Source organism: Prionailurus bengalensis, chromosome B4 (genome assembly GCF_016509475.1).
Source record: "Prionailurus bengalensis isolate Pbe53 chromosome B4, Fcat_Pben_1.1_paternal_pri, whole genome shotgun sequence".
Classification (NCBI taxonomy): domain Eukaryota; kingdom Metazoa; phylum Chordata; class Mammalia; order Carnivora; family Felidae; genus Prionailurus; species Prionailurus bengalensis.
Window position 1 is genome coordinate 80,182,698 of NC_057358.1, and position 18,144 is coordinate 80,200,841.

An 18,144-nucleotide genomic window follows, 5' to 3' on the forward strand; every position below is an offset into this window, starting at 1 on the left:
GCCGTAAGAGAGAGGCCCCCAGACACAGGAACTTAGAGAAACCAAGTTTATTCTTCGTGTAACAGTCTCAGCGGAGCAGTTCTCGACGGCAGGCAGTTCGGTGCCACCTGGTCAGTCGGAGACGTGGCTTCCTTCCATGTGGTTGCTTTGCTCTCTCTTAGGGACTTCTCCTCAAGTGCATGGTCAAAGCTCAGTCCCAGGTGCATCGGGTCCAGCTCGCGAAAGAACTTACCCAATGTCTTAAGGCTCTGATGACATTACTTGGCTCCCACTCCCCTCTGGCCACACCTGGCAGCAAGTGCAGCCACGAAATGGGTGTCCAGCCGCAAGGCCGTCTGCTTTCAAGCAACAAGGAGAGAAGGGGTTTTATTGAACAACTAGTGGTCTTCATCCAGGGCTCAGACCCACACCTGAACCACCCTCTTCCCCTTCCCCTCTCAAAGGAGGGGGGCTAGAGACCACAGTCCAGAAAACAATGTGATTCCCCCATGAGGTCACTGTGCTCCCTGATGGCCGTCATGCCAAGAACAGCAGTCACAGGACAGTGACTTGGAGGCCTTGCTCCAGGGAGAATACCCCTCCATCCATCTTCTTCACAAACATGTGAGACAAGCTTCTGCCCCCACTGCCCATCTGCCGCTTTCTCATGGTCCTGTCCCATTCTCTACCCTCTGTTCCCAGTCACTAAGTGTGACTACAAACGCGGGGACACAGTAGGAATGGGAGGCGAGCCCCGGGAAAGGGAGGAGGCCATGCTTTGCAGGCAGCTCAGGCACGGGGGTCAGTGCCGGGCAAATCCAGCTACCAAATGTGTGACCCGAAATGGGGCAGCTCTCTGAGCTTCAACAGACTCTTCTGGAAACAGGAATAAGACACTCACTTGTCAGGGTTGTTGTGAGCATCGAACAGGACACACCCAGTCTATAACGCTGTGCCCGGGCACAGAGTAGGTCTTCAAGAAACGTAACGGATTTTACTAGGCTCCAGCAAAGCCAACCTGATCCTTGCCCCCTGGCCTCATCCAGCCTTTGCGTGGCCTTTTCTCCCTCCCCTTCCTGGCCAGTGTACCCCCCCCCCCCCGCCCTCTTCATTACCCCCGTCCTCACTGCCTTCCCACCTGAACTCACCTGGATCTGTGCTTTCCACCTCCGGCAAGTCTTCCCTGACTAAGCATTCCAAAACATTCCCACTTAGCCACTTCCCACCCCAGCCCCCACTCCAGAGACTCACTCTTGACTCAAGGCGGGTATTAGACCGAGAAAGTAGTTCCCCCAGCATGGCCGCCACAGGGAAAAAAAAAAAGTGACTTCCCCTTGAAGTCTCTGGGCACTGAGAGGGCGGCCAAGCGAAGAGCCACAGCAGAGGCTGGGGAAGAACTCAGGCATCCCAGCCTCCAGAGCCCCAGGGCTTCATTCTCTCCTGCCCCCGCTGTGTACACCCCAGCTGTTAGGTCAGTGTGTTGAGCTCATCAGGCTTAGAGAATCCATTGAGCCCTTAACCTCAAAGGGGTTCCACGCCTCTATCTCCAACCTTCTCAGGTCAGAAAAGCAACATCCATAATAACTAATGCTGACACAGTACTGCCCACTCTACTGACAATGTTCCAGGCACGTCACACACACGGAGTCATTTCACTTCCACAACAGCCTGTGCGCTAGGACTGTTAGCTCCATTTTGCAGATGAGAAAACTGTCGTCTGGAAAGGTAAAGTAACTTGCCCCAGGTCATACAGCTAGCCTAAGGCAGGGCTGAGTTTCAAAACCAGCCAGTCGGGCTCCAGAATCCACGCTCTTAACCACTCTGTTATAATAAGAGCTAGCACCGGGGCGCCTGGGTGGCTCAGTCGGTTAAGCGGCTGACTTCAGCTCAGGTCACGATCACGTGGTCCGTGGGTTCGAGTCCCCGCGTGGGGCTATGGGCTAATGGCTCAGAGCCTGGAGCCTGCTTCTGATTCCGTGTCCCCCTCTCTCTCTGCCCCTCCCCCGTTCATGCTCTGTGTCTCAAAAATAAATAAATGTTAGAAAAAAAATTTTATAATAAGAGCTAGCATTTACTGGTAGTTTCCAGGTGCCAAGCCCCCGTGGAAAACACATCACGTGGATTTCATCAAATCCCAAACAACCCCTGAGATAGCTACTGTTAATACTGTTCCAGTTTTACGGATCAAGAAACTTAAGGGAGCAAAGTTAAGCAACTTGCCGAAAGTCACACAGCTAGATAGCTTCAGATCCCCTAGCTGCTTTACCCCACATCTCCCACCCTCACCCCCAGCTCCTCCTTCTCTAGGTGGGTTTTAGCACCTTCCTTGACAAACCTGCTTTACCCCCACAACCCTTATGCTCCTACCACTCCCATGCATTTCTGTCTCTTTTCCTCCCCACTCCCCCACCCCCACCCCTCCACAGTCCCCCATCCCTCCACCAAAACTACCCCCAAACCCTACTGTCCCTCTCCCTCAGCTCCCCTCTGCCCTCTCCCACATTTGCAGCTCCCACAGAATCAGATGAATTTCACTTAAAAAAAAAAAAAAAAAAAAAGAGCACCGGACGTTCCCCAATCAAGCCCCCACTGAGCCTTGATCTCCAGCCCCCAGGGGAGGCACCGCAGTGACTAGGCTGGAGAGTCAGAAATAAAATCCTCATTCTATTCCCCCACCCCCCACTTGCCATCACTCATCTGGGAATCCAGGGCTTAGAAGGGAGCTAAAGTGCAGAGCGTTCATTTAATATTAACAAATTGAAATGAATTCTTTTAATGCCAATTAACTTGGAGCGGCCCCTTATTAATAGTAATTTAGATTCATACTTGGGAGAAGCGGGGGACGGGGGCTGGGCCAAATGTGCCCAGAATGTCAATGTGATGACGGAGCTGGAGAACCCGGAGGGGAGGGGCAATGGCAGTGGCAGTTTTACTTCTGCCCAGTTGGGTTCTGTTTCCCTCCGGGAAACAGACAAAGTCGCAGGAGGTGGATCTTGGGGAAGCAGATTACTCTAACAATTTGATTTTTGTACTTGCACTGGATCTAAAGAGGCTGAAAACCTCATCACACCATTTTGATGGTTTACTTCACAGTACTGCTAAACAAGAATCTCCTCAGAGGTGAGATTTACCCCAAACTATCCTAAGCCAGACCTCTCCGACCAGAAGTGATCGAGTCTCAGGCCAGCTCGCCCTTCCTTCTTTGTGTCCGTTCAAAGCCAGAGCCAGAGATCAAAATGGGGGTGCCCTGATCCCTGCCACCTCCACCTTAATCAAAAGTAAAAGAGAGGACTAAACATTGTGTTTCTTCTGGGAATCCTCTTCCAGAAGGTAAGAAACCCAACAGGCTTACCCTGAGCTAGCTGCTGACATTTAGGGGAGGTACAAAGATCTGCTTGTACTTTTCTTAGAATTTAGGGAAAAGATGAGAATTAAGATTTCAACTTTGTGTACCAAAAAGTTGCCCAGGATAAAGGCAAGGAGAAAGAGCTCAGTCCTAGACTAAAAAGTCAAACAGAAATTTTTCTTTCCCTGATTTTGCTGGCTCGATGGGGGAGGGGGGGAGAACTAGAACCCTGAATGTAGGCTTTGACCCAAGCAGGACATTGCTTCTTCCTAGGTGTCCCTCTTTGGCTGGCAGGGTGAGTCAAATTTGAAGCTGGGAATTGTGCAGGTTGGGGGTGAGGGTCCTGAAATGAAGGAGAAAGGAGTGCAAAGGAGGCTGGGGAAGGGTAAGCAAATGTATAAAATGGTGAAGTTTATTAAATAAAAACTTTAAAAACGGTTTAACATGTAAAGATTAAATTTAAAGAACAAGTCAGGTTTTAAAAGGAGGTAAAATACATCAAAATTGAGAGATTAAACAAAAATGAGGATAAAGCATAAACTACTTCAAGTAAATTATTCTTCAAAAGAGGAGGGGGTTGGAATTAATCAAAAGAGACCTTGTTCACACCCCCATAGAGCTTCCCAAACAATAAATTCATTTACCAAACAAAAAGAGAAATCAACACAAGACTAACAGTTTCACACGGAGGGGAAAAAAAAATCATGGAGATTCAGCAACAGCTAAAAAACGAGTGAGGAAGGAGAAAAAAGAAAGAAACTTGAAATCCATTAACTGATTATTGGTAAATATTGAAATTGAAAAATGGGATGGAGAAAGGCGGGAAATTGACATCATCAGAGAAGTGAAACTTGCAAAAACAGAAGGTGTAACTCACCCCCAAAGAAAAGTAAACTCTCCGTAAGTAGAATGCTCCTCCCCAAAAGAAGGAAATACAAAATTGATCTAAAAAGTACCACCCACCCTCCCCTGAGAAAACTATACTAATCCGAATTTAATCTTTGCCCAAATCTGAAATAGATTATACAAACAAACAATAAGTAAAAGGATCCCTTCCTTTCAACTGCGAGAAAAAGAAAATCGGATTTAAATTGCGTAATGGGGCAGGAAGGGGGACGTAGTTTGCAGGTGCCAGAAAGGATGGGGGAGGGGGTGTTTCAGGGGTGGAAGACCGGCTTACCTTGCTCTGGAGCGGCGGCCGCCGTACAGAAGTGGGCGCGGGACCCTGCGAGTGTCTGCGTGTTGGGGATAAAGAGGAATAGGGCCTCCGGGTGCCCCTGCTCGAGAGAGGAGAGTACAAGGACTAGGGGTACCCACCTCCGCACCTCGGCGCGTCTCCCTCCCTCCAGTACTCAGGCCTAGAGAGCTACTGAAAGTTACAAATTGCTTCCATTATTAGCTCATCCCGGGCGTCCTGGTCATTGGCCAACCCTGGACCACGTGGTCCCTCGTACCAATCGATCGAATTTCTAGTTGCAATTCTCTGTCTGTCCCTTGGCTCTGGGCAGGAAAGGGGGGGACCGGTGGCGCGGGGGTTAGGGAGGGGCTAACGAGGGGGGTCTCTTCGCCCCCTCACTCTCCTTCTTCGCCTTGTCCCGGCCCTGAGTGGCCGGCCCAGAAGGGGTTGAAAGAATGTTGTTGGCTGGGACACACCCGGGAGGGCACACACTGGAGGAAGCTAACAGACGTCGCCAGGGACCCAGGGTCCTCTCCTCCCAGTTCCCCGGGCCGAGACGGCCCCGCTGGCCACTCCCTCTTACAGCGCCCACTCGGCCCGCGGCGGTCCCAGGGCAAGCAGCCTGGCCCGTTGTCCCGGGCGCTTGAATATCCTCTCCGGATCACTGCTTCAGCCCACACTTTGGGGAAGGTGCTTCCCTGGGGCTTGCTCCGGATCAGGCGCCTGCGCCCTCAGGGGCACCCCGACTGCCAAATTTGCGCCCCTCCTGGGACTGTTTGAGAGAAGGACAAACTTTTGAACGGATTAAAAATCAAGAGGAGTCCGTCTGGGGCAGGTGAGCCGGGCTCTGGAGGGGTGCGTGCGTTTCCGCCTGAGGACAATCTGTCTCTCCTCTCTCTGTCTCTCTCCTCCTTACTCCATCCCGCTTCCCCTACCGGCAGATACTAATCTGCCCACCCTTGGAGGAATTTGGGTTGGGGCAGGGCGTCTGTCAAATAAATGGGTCCAGAGCGACTCTCCTCCCCCGAGTTTGGGGACTCCGGTGGCAGCTGGCAGAGGTAGGAGGATTACTTGTGAAACTGGGGAGGACGGGAGAAATCGGGGGCCTGGAGACCCAAAGAGTCTGGTTTCTTCTTTCCCCAACCGCAACTTGGCGGAAACTTCAGGAAAGTTTTTTGAAGGAAGGTGGAGAAGAGAGTAGAGTTGGGGTTTTGACGCTTAATGTGGGAAGGAGGGCTGCGGTGATCCCCATACTGGAGGAAGGATCTGTTTGCTTATCTCCCAGTCAGGGTGGATTGTCAGTGTCCCGAACCTGCTCACCCAGCAAACTCTTAGAGACGCTTGGAGATCCCCCACAAGGTCTCCCGGCGGAAAGGGAGAGAAGTACTAGCCGAAAATAGTTTCCCACTCTGCTGGGGTGGGGGGCGGGGTTATCAGTCTAGAGCCTCAGCTCCGGAAGACCTCGCCCCTGCTGCCCCGGGACCTTTCGCGGGCATTATTTTAAGTTAATAATGACACGAGAGAGGGAACAACTCCCACATTTCTTCTTCTTTTCCTTGTAAACCCATTTTGATCCAGAGACCCATCTCCTTAAGATGAAGTCAGAGGAGTGCTTCTCCCCTCCACCCCCCACCCCCAGCACAGTCTTCCTACTTTCTCCAGCGCTCAAGGGAGGGCAAAGAGATGAGCCCCTTACCCAGTTCCGGAGCTGAGATTGCCCCTCATCTACACACAAGAGAAGTCCTGGGAGGAAGAGATGGCTCTTCTAAAAGGAGTCAAGTTGCAGAGGGTGGGTTGGGAAGGCGCGACTGAACTTGGGGGTCCCCGGGTTGAGAGTGGGGGGAATAGGCAAGCCAGGGCGGGGGCTTGCGGCGTGATCTGGGAAAGCCGGTGAGGGCGGAGGCCGCTGCAGGTGCACTGGCAGGGCGGGGCGGGGTGGGGGGGTAACTCTCAAAGCCCTGTGTTCTTGGAAGGGGAGGCCCGGCCCAAACCGGATGGTCTCCGTTGCACCGGAGGTTTGTGCGTCCTGCCCTAAAAAACCGGGCAGGCTGCTGAGGGCAAATTTGAACCAGTTCTTGGACAGGGCCAGGAGGGGTTGTGCATCCCAGGAGGGAGAATTCCCACGCCAGCGCGTGGTGTCCCTGGCCCCTGCCCAGCCCGAACTTCCAGAGGCTGCTTGGCCCTGCTCTGTTAGGAGCTGCAGAATCGCCCAGGCCTTTGTTTTCGCTGCGCCCGGGGTTTTTCTGCTGGTGATGCAGCGGCTGGCTGTCCGGCACCTGCTCCTACCCGAGCCCCCGGAATTGGGCCCTCCTGGCTAAGAGGTTTAGGAGGGCCGCAGCCCCGCACTGCCTAGGGACCTGGTCTTGAGAAGGACTATCCAGGGGCAGACATGAAGGTGATTGATACCCAAACTAAGCCCTTTTCTTTCCTCCCGTTCTGTGGCCCTACCACCTCTCCAGCCCAGAGGACTTGAGTGGAAGGTCTCCGGCTGCCCCAATCCCAGAGCTGATAGGGCAGCTGCCTAGGCGCTGGGTGCACCACGAGGAGGTGCCTGGCTCTGTCTGGGCTTTGTCCCCCTCTTGATGAATCCAGTCTTGTTTTGCCCCTACCTCCCCAACACTCCCCCTACCTCCTCCCATAATCTGCGGGGCTCTCTCTCTTTTACTCTTCCCTTTCTTTTCTTCCTCTTTCTCTTTTTTATTAGGATTGATGGAGAGACAACAATTTGGCAAGGCTCCTCTAAGCTTGTAGTGGGGAGCTGTGGACTCAGCCCTGACTTCTCAACTAGGGGGAACCGTCCCATTCCTGGGCCCTTGCATTTTGGCCCCCAAGTTGGGGGGAAGTCGACAAAGAATGGCTTGAAGGATGGCTGGCCTGACACAGGACAGAGCCCCAGCTTGGGGAGGGGGCAGTTTTAGGCTAAATTTCCATTGCAGAGAGAGGACTTAGAAACAAAGGAAAGAAGGTTGAGGAAACAGCACAAAGGACTAGAAAATTTGAGAACCACAAAGATAAAAGACCAGCGAGGGAAGAAAAGATTTGAAAAAGCCCCAGCGCTGGGGACAGAGGAAGGGCCTCCCCGAGGCTGAGTGGGAGAGAAGTGAAGATGAAAAAATTTTGATAAGAGACAGAACAAAGGTGCAGGATTCGCCTGTTTTGTGAGGGGGGAAAACGAAGGGAAGGGAAAGCAAAGGGGTGAAAGGAGGGAGCTAGAAAGTAAAAGAAAAGGGAAGGAAACAAGAAAGAAAAAAGTAAAAGCAACAGAAGACAGAAAGAGAAAGGGGGGGAAGGGGGAAGCAAAGAAGGAAGGTGAAGGAAGGGAAAAATATAGAGAAAAAAAACAGCGAAGGTGGGGCAGAAAGAGAACAAAAGAAGGGGGGGAAATGAGAAATAAAGAGAGAACAAGAAAAGGAGAGCCGGAAACCAGCCTAACAGAAAGGGGATCCTGATTTGGAGGTGCACAGGGCGGGAAGGAGGAGGGAGAGAGGCTGCGGCGGCCCAGCCAGGGTCTCCCAGGCGCCCGGGCGCCCTACTGGCTTCCCCTGGGGCTACCTGGGCCCTGGCCTCCCACCCCGGCTGCCCAGGACCCCAGTGGTGCCCCGGAGGGAGGTGGGGGTTCAGCCGTCCCCTTGCGCCCAGCTTCTCCCAGGAGAAGCAGCTGACTGAGCTGGAAGAAGGACTTCTTCCTGCAGCCATGCCAGCCTCAGACCCAGCACAGCGGGCCTGGAGGCGCAGCAGGTCAAGATCTGGTTCCAAAACCAGAACGCGGAGCCGAAGAGGCGGTTTAGAGATGGGGGGACCAGTGGCCACACCGCCCTGGCTTGTCTCCTCGCCCCCAGCCCCCAGAGCCTCCACCCTGACCTTGCTGGCAGAGGCTGGCTGCAGACTGACTGCTTTTGTTCTGCCCTGTGACCTTGGGCCTCAGTGTGATCTTAGGTCAAATGAGTCCTTTGTGCTGGAGGGTTCTTCTATAATTTTGGTTGGCCTGTCTGTATTTGTGCGGGAGGAGAGAGGGGTGAAGATGAGGCCTGGTCCTCCCCAGCAAGGACATGTTCATTGGTGAGAAGAAAAATCCTCCTTTGCCATCCTTCTCTCTCTCCATGCCCCAGAAAACTTCCTGCCAGGGCACAGGGTTTCTCTACACCAGAAAGGATTGTGTGAACTTGTAAAGAGCTCGGCATGAGGTTGTCCAGTGCTGGAGGAACCGGAGAAGGAACCTCAGTTTTGAAAGAGAATGAGGACGTTTCCTACAGGGGCAAGTGGAGTGGAGCTTTGCAGGATATAGCACTGAACTCACACACACAAAGACGTTAATTGGCAAAGGGGCTTTAGACTGCGCTGCAGAGGAATGAACTTGGGGTTATTGTGTGTCTGTGGCGCGTGGGGCCTACACTCCCACGCCCCGTTCATTTGCGCCGGGGACAACTGCCCAGTTTGATTCAGAGGGTCTCTTAAAGCCAATTAGGTAACTCCTTTGTTTCCCAGGAGTGCAGACGGAACACTGCCATTGGGCTCTCCTTGCTGCCTTGGCCTCTGCCCGTTTCTGCTTGCTGTTGTTTTCTGCCTCACTGAGGGGTTGGGGGGGGAGGGGGACAGGAAAATAAAATGTCCCTCCCCACTCCCCTAGTCCTTCCCTGTACCCTACCCCCACCAAACCTTCTAGCTGCTGACGGTAATGAACTCCCAGGAGTGCAGAGGGGACAGTGGCTGAGATCAGCCAGATCTTCCAAGGGCAGCACGAGCCTTGGGGATGGGCTTGAGGGACCTTCACATGGCCAGCTGGTGTCCACAGTAAGCCTTGCAGCCCCTCTCGGGCAGGGGCGGGGGGGGGGGGGCTCGGTCCAGTGCTTCCCAGCACTGCGCTTCTAGACTTCCTCCCCTTCTCTCAAGCTACTTCTTTCCTTCATTTCCTCCTCCCCCTCTCTCTCTTGCTCCCTTCCCTCCTCCTTCCTGTTCTTTAGGTTCTCTCTTTCCTTTATCATCTAGCCCAGTCTGGGACTCTTGTACTGTCTTTGTGCCCCCTGCCCTGAGGCTTTGCTGTGGGAACTTCAGGCAGGCTAATAACCTGAGGCCTGCCCTCAGGAGTTCATGATGTGGATGCAGTATTGGGACTGGGCGATGAGGGGCAAAATGGGGGGTAAGCTTTGCTAATCAGGTGCGGGATGAATCAACTGGTTTTCTCTATCAGTTGTGATTGATAGAGACCACATCCCAGTGGCTCATCCCAGGAAATCTTCCCCCACCTCACCGATCTGCTGGCCTGCCCCTGCCCACGGGGGTGGGGTTGCTGGTGTCCCCAAGGCCATTCTCTCCCAGGGCGAGTGAGGGCCTCCAAGAGCGCCCCTTGCCTCAGTAGATGGGGGTGCTGGGGGTGGGGGAAGAGAGGTCAGTGATGCCAGGTCAAAGCCTCAAACTATTAAAGAAGCAAAGCCTGTTTCCCTATTCCCGATGCATTTTAGGGGTCCTCTTTCCCTTGGATGGAGAGGCTGCTCCTCTCTTGCCTCTTGGCTATCTCTCCGAGGAACACACCCCTTGATTAGCCAGGCCCGCAGCCATCCCCATCTGCTCTGCTGAGAAGGGAGGCCACTCATTCCAGGTCTTGGTGGAAGGGATACAGACTGCCCAACGCAGCTTCCTTGCCTCAACTGGCCCCTCAGGGAAGGTGGGAACCTCCTTCACTTTGCAGGATCCGGAATCTCGGCCGGCAGAGCGGACAGCCGCGCTCTGGAGCCTGATGCCGGAAGAAGTTTCTACCATTGCGCTCTCCTTGCTGTCTCAGCCTCTGCCCATGTCGGCGTGCTGTTGTGTTCTCCCTCACTGAGGGAAATAAAATGTCCCTCCCCACTCCCCTAGTCATTCCCTGTACCCTACCCCCACCAAACCTTCTAGCTGCTGACGGTAATGAACTCCAGCTTCCAGCCTTGCTCATAAGCTACTCACAGTGAATTCAAATTCTCTTCTGGGCAGGAGGGAGGACAGACGCTCCTTCCTCGGTCCTCCCTTGCTCAGTGATCCATTTTGAAGGCCTTTTGGGGTCAAAGTCAGACCAGATTGCCTCAATTGGTATAAAATTAGCATCTTAAAAAAATCACACTCAGATTTCTAGCATCCCAGAATAGAAGTCTTGGGGCACCTGGCTGGCTCATTCAGTGGAGCACGTGAGTCTTGGTCTCAGGGTCGTGAGTTCAAGCCCACATTGGGCATAGAAATTACTTAATAAAAAAAAAAAAAGGAATAGAAGCTCTTTACCCAGACCCACACCTCTTCTCTGGCCTTTCAAACCCGTTGATGATATAAAGGCTTGTGGAGGTGGAGGAACAGAAGGGAAATGAGCAATTTCCTCCATCTAAAAGTCAGTCGTTTCAGCTGGTCATTCTACTGTATTTATTTAGTACTTACTATGTGTAAAGCATCACCCCTACCTCAGTTTGTCATGACTGTCGAAAGCAATTCTTGCCCTATAAGGCTTCAGTGTGTGTGTGGACAGATCTACAAATAAACAAATCAATGGAAAAGAAAGTCTGGACTCAGGCTGATTTTGACTGCAGCCTTCCATGCGCCTGGTCTCAGAGCCCCTGGCTTCCCAGCTCCCACTGCCCAGACCCAGTCGTGCAAAGACAGGACGGCCCTGGGTCTCCTCTGTTTCCCCCACTGGAAAAATACCAGAATGGGGAGCGAGAAACATGCACTGGGATTGGCAGACAGGAAAGCCCTGAAATAAAGGGTTTGGGAGGGTCAGCAAAAGAGCCCTCCATAGGTACCTTTCCATCCTCGAGGTGTGCATTGTTGCTGTGCAGGGTGACGTGTTTCTCTGGGTTGCTTAGCCGACTTAGGGTTTGCCTTGGTGCAATCACGTGCCTGAAGGTGACAGCAAGGGTGTGCATATGCAAGTGAGCTCAAGGGAGGGGAGGTGGACAAGCATTTCTGCACCAGGCTTGTGTGCACTGGGCCCAGACGCCCGCACGGGAGCAGGTGCGTGTGTGCGCGTGCGTGCTGGGGGCCAGGCTGCACACAGATCCGAACATATCTCTGCATACATGACCCTCTGTGTATGCAAGAGTGTGTGTACCCGCTGAATTATTATAAAATTACCCTGACCCTTACAGAAAATCCATACCAGCCTCGGCCTTTCTCCCCCGACCTCTCGACCTCTGGGGTGCCTGAGGAAAGAGCTGACCCGGTCACTGCCTCCCCCAGTCAATGAGTCTCTCTCCATTAGCATAAAACATGAATCTGCTGGCAGCTTGACAAATTATAACTAGCAGCCAGAGTTTTGCCAACTGGCTGGCTTGGGCGCTGTCTATTTATCATTGAAAATGGTAAATCATAAGAATCCAGATGACTTAATTATTCAAATCCACCCAGGACCCAGAGAGCCCGCAGTCCCGTCAGTCCCTGGGCTCAGGGAGAGGGCAAGAGGACGGGTGCCGGAAACTTGGGGGCTGGGAGACGCGGGGTCCACGGGCCACCCCTCTCCCCTGCCCCGCCAGCCGGTGTTTCTCTGCAGCTCTTGCCTGCCCCGCCTGCCTGTCCCTGTCCCCAGCCAATTGTTTTGGCCGCTGACCCTCCCAAGACTCTCCCTTCCCCGCCTCCGGCCGCCTGCCACACGTTCCCCTGACTCAGACGTGGACGTTTCCCTGCCTGTCTTTGTGTGGGTCTCTGTTAGTTTGCTCTCTCTCTCTTTCAGTGCCTTCGTTTTTATTTCTTCTCTTTCTCACATTCTCTTCGCCGTCTCTCCCTCCCCTCTCCCTACGATGGATGCTGAGCTCCCCTACCCCTCGCGTAACTAACTTCTCTGATGGAGGTTTGCCTGCGCTCCTGCCCCCTTTGTTTCTAGTGTCTCAGGTGCCCACTCGGGATCCCCACGGACACACGCCGCACCACCCCTAACCCAGTGCCGGAGCCCTGGAAGGTGTGAATTCTTTCCTCCTGGGAGCCACGCGGAAGCACAAGTGTCATGGATGACCTCAGGCCTGCTCTGCCTTTCGCCCCCACCCCCATACACACAACCTTTCTTCTGTGGGTTTCTGCACAGCTGGGGAGATAGCGGACACGCTATCACAGGCATACGCCCCAAGGAGAGGCAGGACCGTGTGCCAAGAAGGCCCACCTCCGGGCGGCCCCCTTTCTCTCAACGCAGAACCACCTCAAAGCCTAGCAGAGGGATGGCTCAGTGTGAGTTTTCCCAGAAAAAGAATCTGCAGAACAAATTCTACATCCAGGGGTCTTCACACAGAGCTTCTGGGGTCCCTTTGATTTCTGGGTCCTTTTATCTTTGCGTCTTCACAATCCAGTGTAAATATGCGCTATTTTTTCTCCCAGTCCCGGACCAGACTGGAGGGAAGCTGGTGTTCTCCCCGCCCCCACTGGGGGTGTTCGGGGGGGGGGGGGGGGGGGGCCGCACTCTCCCCAGTGCTGATGTTGTGTTTACACTCGAGGAGGACATGGGCGGTGAGGAGGGTCGCCACAGCCCCTTTGAATGGCATCCTGACTTATTCATTTGGGGGGCTTGTCCTCTCCATGAGGGCCCCAGAGCCCTGTCCCCAGACGCTCGAGCCCACTTCTGTGTCTGCAGACACTTGTCAGCTTGCTTCCGAGTGGCTGTCAGTGTGTGTGTGTGTCTACACGCTTTCAGGAGTCCTTATGCTGGAACAACAAGTGACAATGTCCCCACCAACAGGACACCTGAGGAAATAGTTCTCTCCCCACAATTCCATGTTAAGGCCTCTGAGCAATGCCGTTCTCAATAAAATATTGGCCTGGCCAAATCATAAAAGTCTAAAAGAGGGAGCCACTCATTTCTGCGACCAGAAGTGCATAAGTTCTGTCTTGAGTCTAGCCTCCTTTTCTTTTTCGGGGTGGAGTACGGGGAGGGTCAGAAATCTTGGGAGACGACTCCCCCCTCCTCCAAGAGAACATCTATGGTGAATAGGGGACCCCCCCCCCACCGACGCCGGGCTCATCCCCACCGCTAACACGTGCGTCCTTTCCCTCCTTCCTTCCTCCCGACCTTTCCGAGCCAGGTTGGTATTTGACCACAAGGACAGTTGGCGAGGGGTGAAGCAGGAGTGGAGAGGATCAAGATTCAAAAGCAGGCCAGCAGCTGGACGCCAGGGAGATCAATAAGGCAGATAGATTGGAGACAGGTTTCTCCCATTTCTTTTTTTTTTTTTTTTTTTCTGCTGGCTCAGCGCCCCTGCCCCAGCTCTGACAAGCAGGTGGGGGACAGAACCAAGCCCTGGCCTCTGTCTGCCCTTCTAACTCAAACAGGTTCCTAATCCCTGGGTAGAGGGTAAACAGTCTCCGAACACCAGCGGGATTTAAGCACCAGAAATGCCGTTAATGCACTTCGGGCACTGTTCCCTGCCCCCACTCCCACCCCGTGTTACTAATTAGCCCAACAGCTTGGGAGAAGCCTGGGAGGAGCAGCTAAGAATGCCTTTGTGCGAACCCCGCAAGCCCAGGTCTGAGCTCTGGATAGTGTCTCTGGAGCTGGACCTGCTGAGGGTGGCAGAGGGACTCCCGCCCGCCCCCCCCCCCACCGACTCCTAAATCAGCTCAAATGGAGACCAAGGCGTTTTTTTCTGTGCACCCCTCCCTGAATCCCCCGTCTCCCCTTGGCTGTTCACAGCTGGGAGGCAGGTGGGAGATAAGAGGGAGCGTGGAGTCGGCTCCGGAAATCAAACGACCCAATAAAAAATTAATTGTCTAATTAAAACCATGAGGAAGCCCCTTGCCAGAGTTTGGCTCTGAGTCGTCAGGGCTATAAAGGGTGGGAAAATGAGTCTCAGCTCCTAATAAATCCCTGATTTGCAGCTTGGTCTATCAGCGAAGGAGCACTGAGCGTTCTGCCTGGCTAGGCCTCCTGGAGGTCATTCCATCCCTCCCTCTGTCCCCAGCCCAGGTGGTCACGCCCACCGCCATCTCCACTCACCCAACTCCAGCCCGGAGACAGGAGCCTCTCTGGACAGAAAGCCACTGCTCAGGGAGGGCAAGTATTCCTGAGACTGTCAGGCTCCCCGATCGGGTGCCACCCGCTTCTTCCTGGTCTTTCTCCAGGAATGGAAACTTTCTGGCAACTTCGCCAACTGGAGAGGTCTTGGTTCAAGTTAACGAATAATTGTTATAGAGGGGCTTGCTGTGTAGATTCATTTTGACCTCACCCCCTCCATTTTTTGTGAAAAATACATTTTTATGTAATTCACAAACAAGCAGGTTCCCTCCCTTAGACTTCAGGGCTAATTTTTGCGGGTGAATGACAGGCAACCAAGCTAAGAAACTTAACCTCCCCCACACAAAAGGGCTGAGTACACTCTGCCTAGTTGACCAAATCTTCTGGAAAAATGAACGCAGAGCTGGTCCAGGGAGGAGTGCAGAGCTAGGCAAGTCTCGGGTGTAGATGGGGATCCAAACCTTCTCCCTCAATCATTGTACCAAATCTTCCCTTGGGTCTGCCTGATGCTTCTGTTCCCTCCCTTCCTTGGCAAAAGCAAATGGGTTCTACATCATCAGAGGCATTAATTTGTAACAGGAAGAGAAGGAGGAAGTGGTTAAAATACAGCCTTCCACATCATACTACATTATTTTATTATATAGAATACAATATGGGATATATATCTGTGATTAGCTTTTTATTGAATTAAAAATTTTTTTTCAACGTTTATTTTTTTTGGGACAGAGAGAGACAGAGCATGAACGGGGGAGGGGCAGAGAGAGAGGGAGACACAGAATCGGAAACAGGCTCCAGGCTCTGAGCCATCAGCCCAGAGCCTGACGCGGGGCTCGAACTCACGGACCGCGAGATCGTGACCTGGCTGAAGTGGGACGCTTAAACGACTGCGCCACCCAGGCGCCCCGTGATTAGCTTTTTAAACAAACACAGGAGAACAAACAAAAGGTTCTCAGAAGGACATATACTTATTCCACATGTACCTCTATTGATTAAAACACTTCTGCGAAGTCTCTTTTTCTCGTGTTTATTTATTTTTGAGAGAGAGAAAGACAGAGCGTCAGCAGGGGAGGGACAGAGAGAGAGGGAGACACAGAATCCGAAGCAGGCTCCAGGCTCTGAGCTGTCAGCACAGAGCCCAATGCAGGGCTTGAACCCATGCACCATGAGATTATGACCTGAGCCGAAGTCGGATGCTAAACTGACTGAGCCACCCAGGCACCCCCTGCCCTCTTTTAAAGATGGACTTCATGGGAGTGCCTGGGTGGCTCAGTCAGTTGAGCATCTGTCTTCGACTCAGGTCATGATCTCACGGTTCATGAGTTCGAGCCCCAGTTCATGAGTTTGCGCCCTGTGTCGAGCTCTGTGCTGACAGCTTGGAGCCTGGAGCCGGCTTCCGATTCTGTGTCTCCCTCTTTCTCTGCCTGTCCCCCACTTGCACTCTGTCTCTGTCTCTCTCTCTCAAAAATAAACATTAAAAAATTTTTTTGGAGATGGACTTTATAGCCATTCTACAAAATATTCAAGATGACCATTATTAACTATAAATTAATTTTTGACGGATCCCCAAAAAGCACAAGTTAAGGTTTGTTGCCAATAAGGACGTCCAAAAAACGGAGTCGCCCAGCCTGAAGACAAACTCCAAAGAGGAGTTACCAACACTTGTGTCATTGCCCCTTGTTGCGCTAAGGGGCTCTCCCGCGCAAGGTGACTATAGAGTCGGTGCGCTCTTTCCAAGGCTGTTGTCTGGAGCCACATCTGGAGTGTATTATTTATCATTCCTGATGATCCTGACTTCGTTCATCTGGTTGTTATTTTTCATCCTAAACAGTGAACTAAGCCTTCCCTAAGAAGGAGAAAAAGAAAAGGAAACAAATTCCTGAGCCCCATCTGGGTCAGGATCCCATTTCAGATTTCAGCAGGCTCCCACGCGCGAGCCTGGAGGTGGAGGCTATAGGTCTTCCTGCTTCCCGGAGCCCCAGACCTAGAGACTGGAGCACAGACACTGGTGCCGACCCGCCCCACACCTACTGAGTGCCGGGCCGCACCGGGTGCTCGCATATGGGCTATCCTCCTCAATCCGGGCATATCTGGCCATTTCCTTCCCCGGTGGATGGAATTTGTCATTTCTACACCCCGCTACCTAGTCGAAGACTGCACGCTCCTCCGAGGCCCTATTGTTCCAGGAGAAGCTCTGGTTTCCGGGTGCCCACTTCCCAGGAGGACTTAACTTCAGAGATCATTCCAGACACGGGGCTCTGGGCAAAGCCTCACTTGAATATCCCTAGTCCTCAGGTTGACCAGCTTGAGCTGGTAAACAGAACCTTGACCCCAGAAGGACATGACCGTGGCCCACCATCACACAATTTGGGGCATGGGGGGTGGGGCGGGGAGGGCACCGTGCATCCTGAATCCTATGTGAATGGCACCACCTAGAGTTGTGCTCCAGGAGTGCAGTGAATGCGGGTTCCCGGAGCTGAGCAGGGCGGCCACCCTGCAGCCCAGAGAAGCATGGGACTCAGGCAGCCTCACACAGCATTCAAGGGTGAAACACCTACCTCTTGACAGCTAATGTGTCAACACCTCAACCCCCCTGGAGAAAGGACTCGAAGGAGAGACCCTCCCTGCCTCACCGATGTTGAGAGATCTAGGCTCGGCACACAGCTCACCAATCTTCTCTCCCTCGACTTCAAAGGCAGCTCCGTCCCCTGGGAGGGGCTCGCTCGAGGGTATGGAGCAAAGCTGGCCTGACCCAAACTTGGCGAAGTCGCCGGAGTACAGGTGAGGCTGGGCCTAGAAATCACCGGGAGACATGAGATCCCGTCTGGGCTCCAGCCTGGGGAGGGGTGTGAGCAGGTAATGGAGGGGGTGGGTGCAATCCTCACGGTGTAGAGGAATGTTGATCGTTGCCCCGTCCCTCCCAGACATAAGCCCGCCAGGCTCACACGTGGGCCCTCACCCACGTGGCACCCTCTGCAAGCCTAACCCACCTGGATACCCTCCTTCACGCTCTGCCTCGCCCGCCCTTCTGGGCATTCATTCTCTCCACTCCCAGAGTCTTTCGGAATAAAACCTACTGACCTCTGTCATTTCCACGACATCCCCCTCAAGCATTCTCTCAGCCTGTGGTCATTCAGGCCCCCGTGTCCTCCCCTGACTGGGACAAGGGCTCCTTCGTGTGTCCTATCCACACCCCTTCAGGCCAAGACATCCCCACCTCAGCAGCTCACAGAGGCTCAGCCATCAGAGCCCCCGATGAGCTACAACATCAAAGACTGAGACACCGGCATTCAGAGGAGAGGGTCAGCCAGTCAACAGCTAACCGACCTTGACTGAACTTCTTCCTCCTGGCACAGAGGGCCATAGAAAGAGTAGGGGCAAAGAGCCTGGTCCCAAAGAGCATTGGGTCGTATGTGACAAAAAAGAGACAGATCCATCCCAGATTTTAAAAAATAAAATAGGGACGCCCGGGTGGCCCAGTAGGTTAAGCGTCGGAGTCTTGATTTCGGCTCAGGTCACGATCTCAGGGTTCATGAGTTTGAGCCCCAAGTTGGGCTCCATGCCGACAGGGTGGAGCCTGCTTGGGATTCTCCGTCTCTCTCTGCGTCTGTCTGTCTGTCTCTCTCTCTGTCTCTCAAAACTAAATAAGTAAATAAACTTTAAAAAATAAGAATAAAATAAACCTGACCATGA

General features: G+C 53.2%; 2 long non-coding RNA genes across 2 annotated transcripts; one reads left to right on the plus strand and one right to left on the minus strand.

The window, feature by feature from the left end:
• Window positions 1-32: 32 nt before the first annotated feature.
• On the minus strand, window positions 33-4,600 carry LOC122473516. Its single transcript, XR_006294689.1, has 2 exons — window positions 4,506-4,600; window positions 33-335 (listed from the first exon to the last, which is right to left on the minus strand). It is a non-coding gene; the product is annotated as an uncharacterized LOC122473516 (long non-coding RNA).
• A 644-nt stretch (window positions 4,601-5,244) lies between these two features.
• On the plus strand, window positions 5,245-11,021 carry LOC122473517. The gene is made up of 2 exons (XR_006294690.1): window positions 5,245-5,337; window positions 9,962-11,021. It is a non-coding gene; the product is annotated as an uncharacterized LOC122473517 (long non-coding RNA).
• The last annotated feature ends 7,123 nt before the right edge of the window (window positions 11,022-18,144 follow it).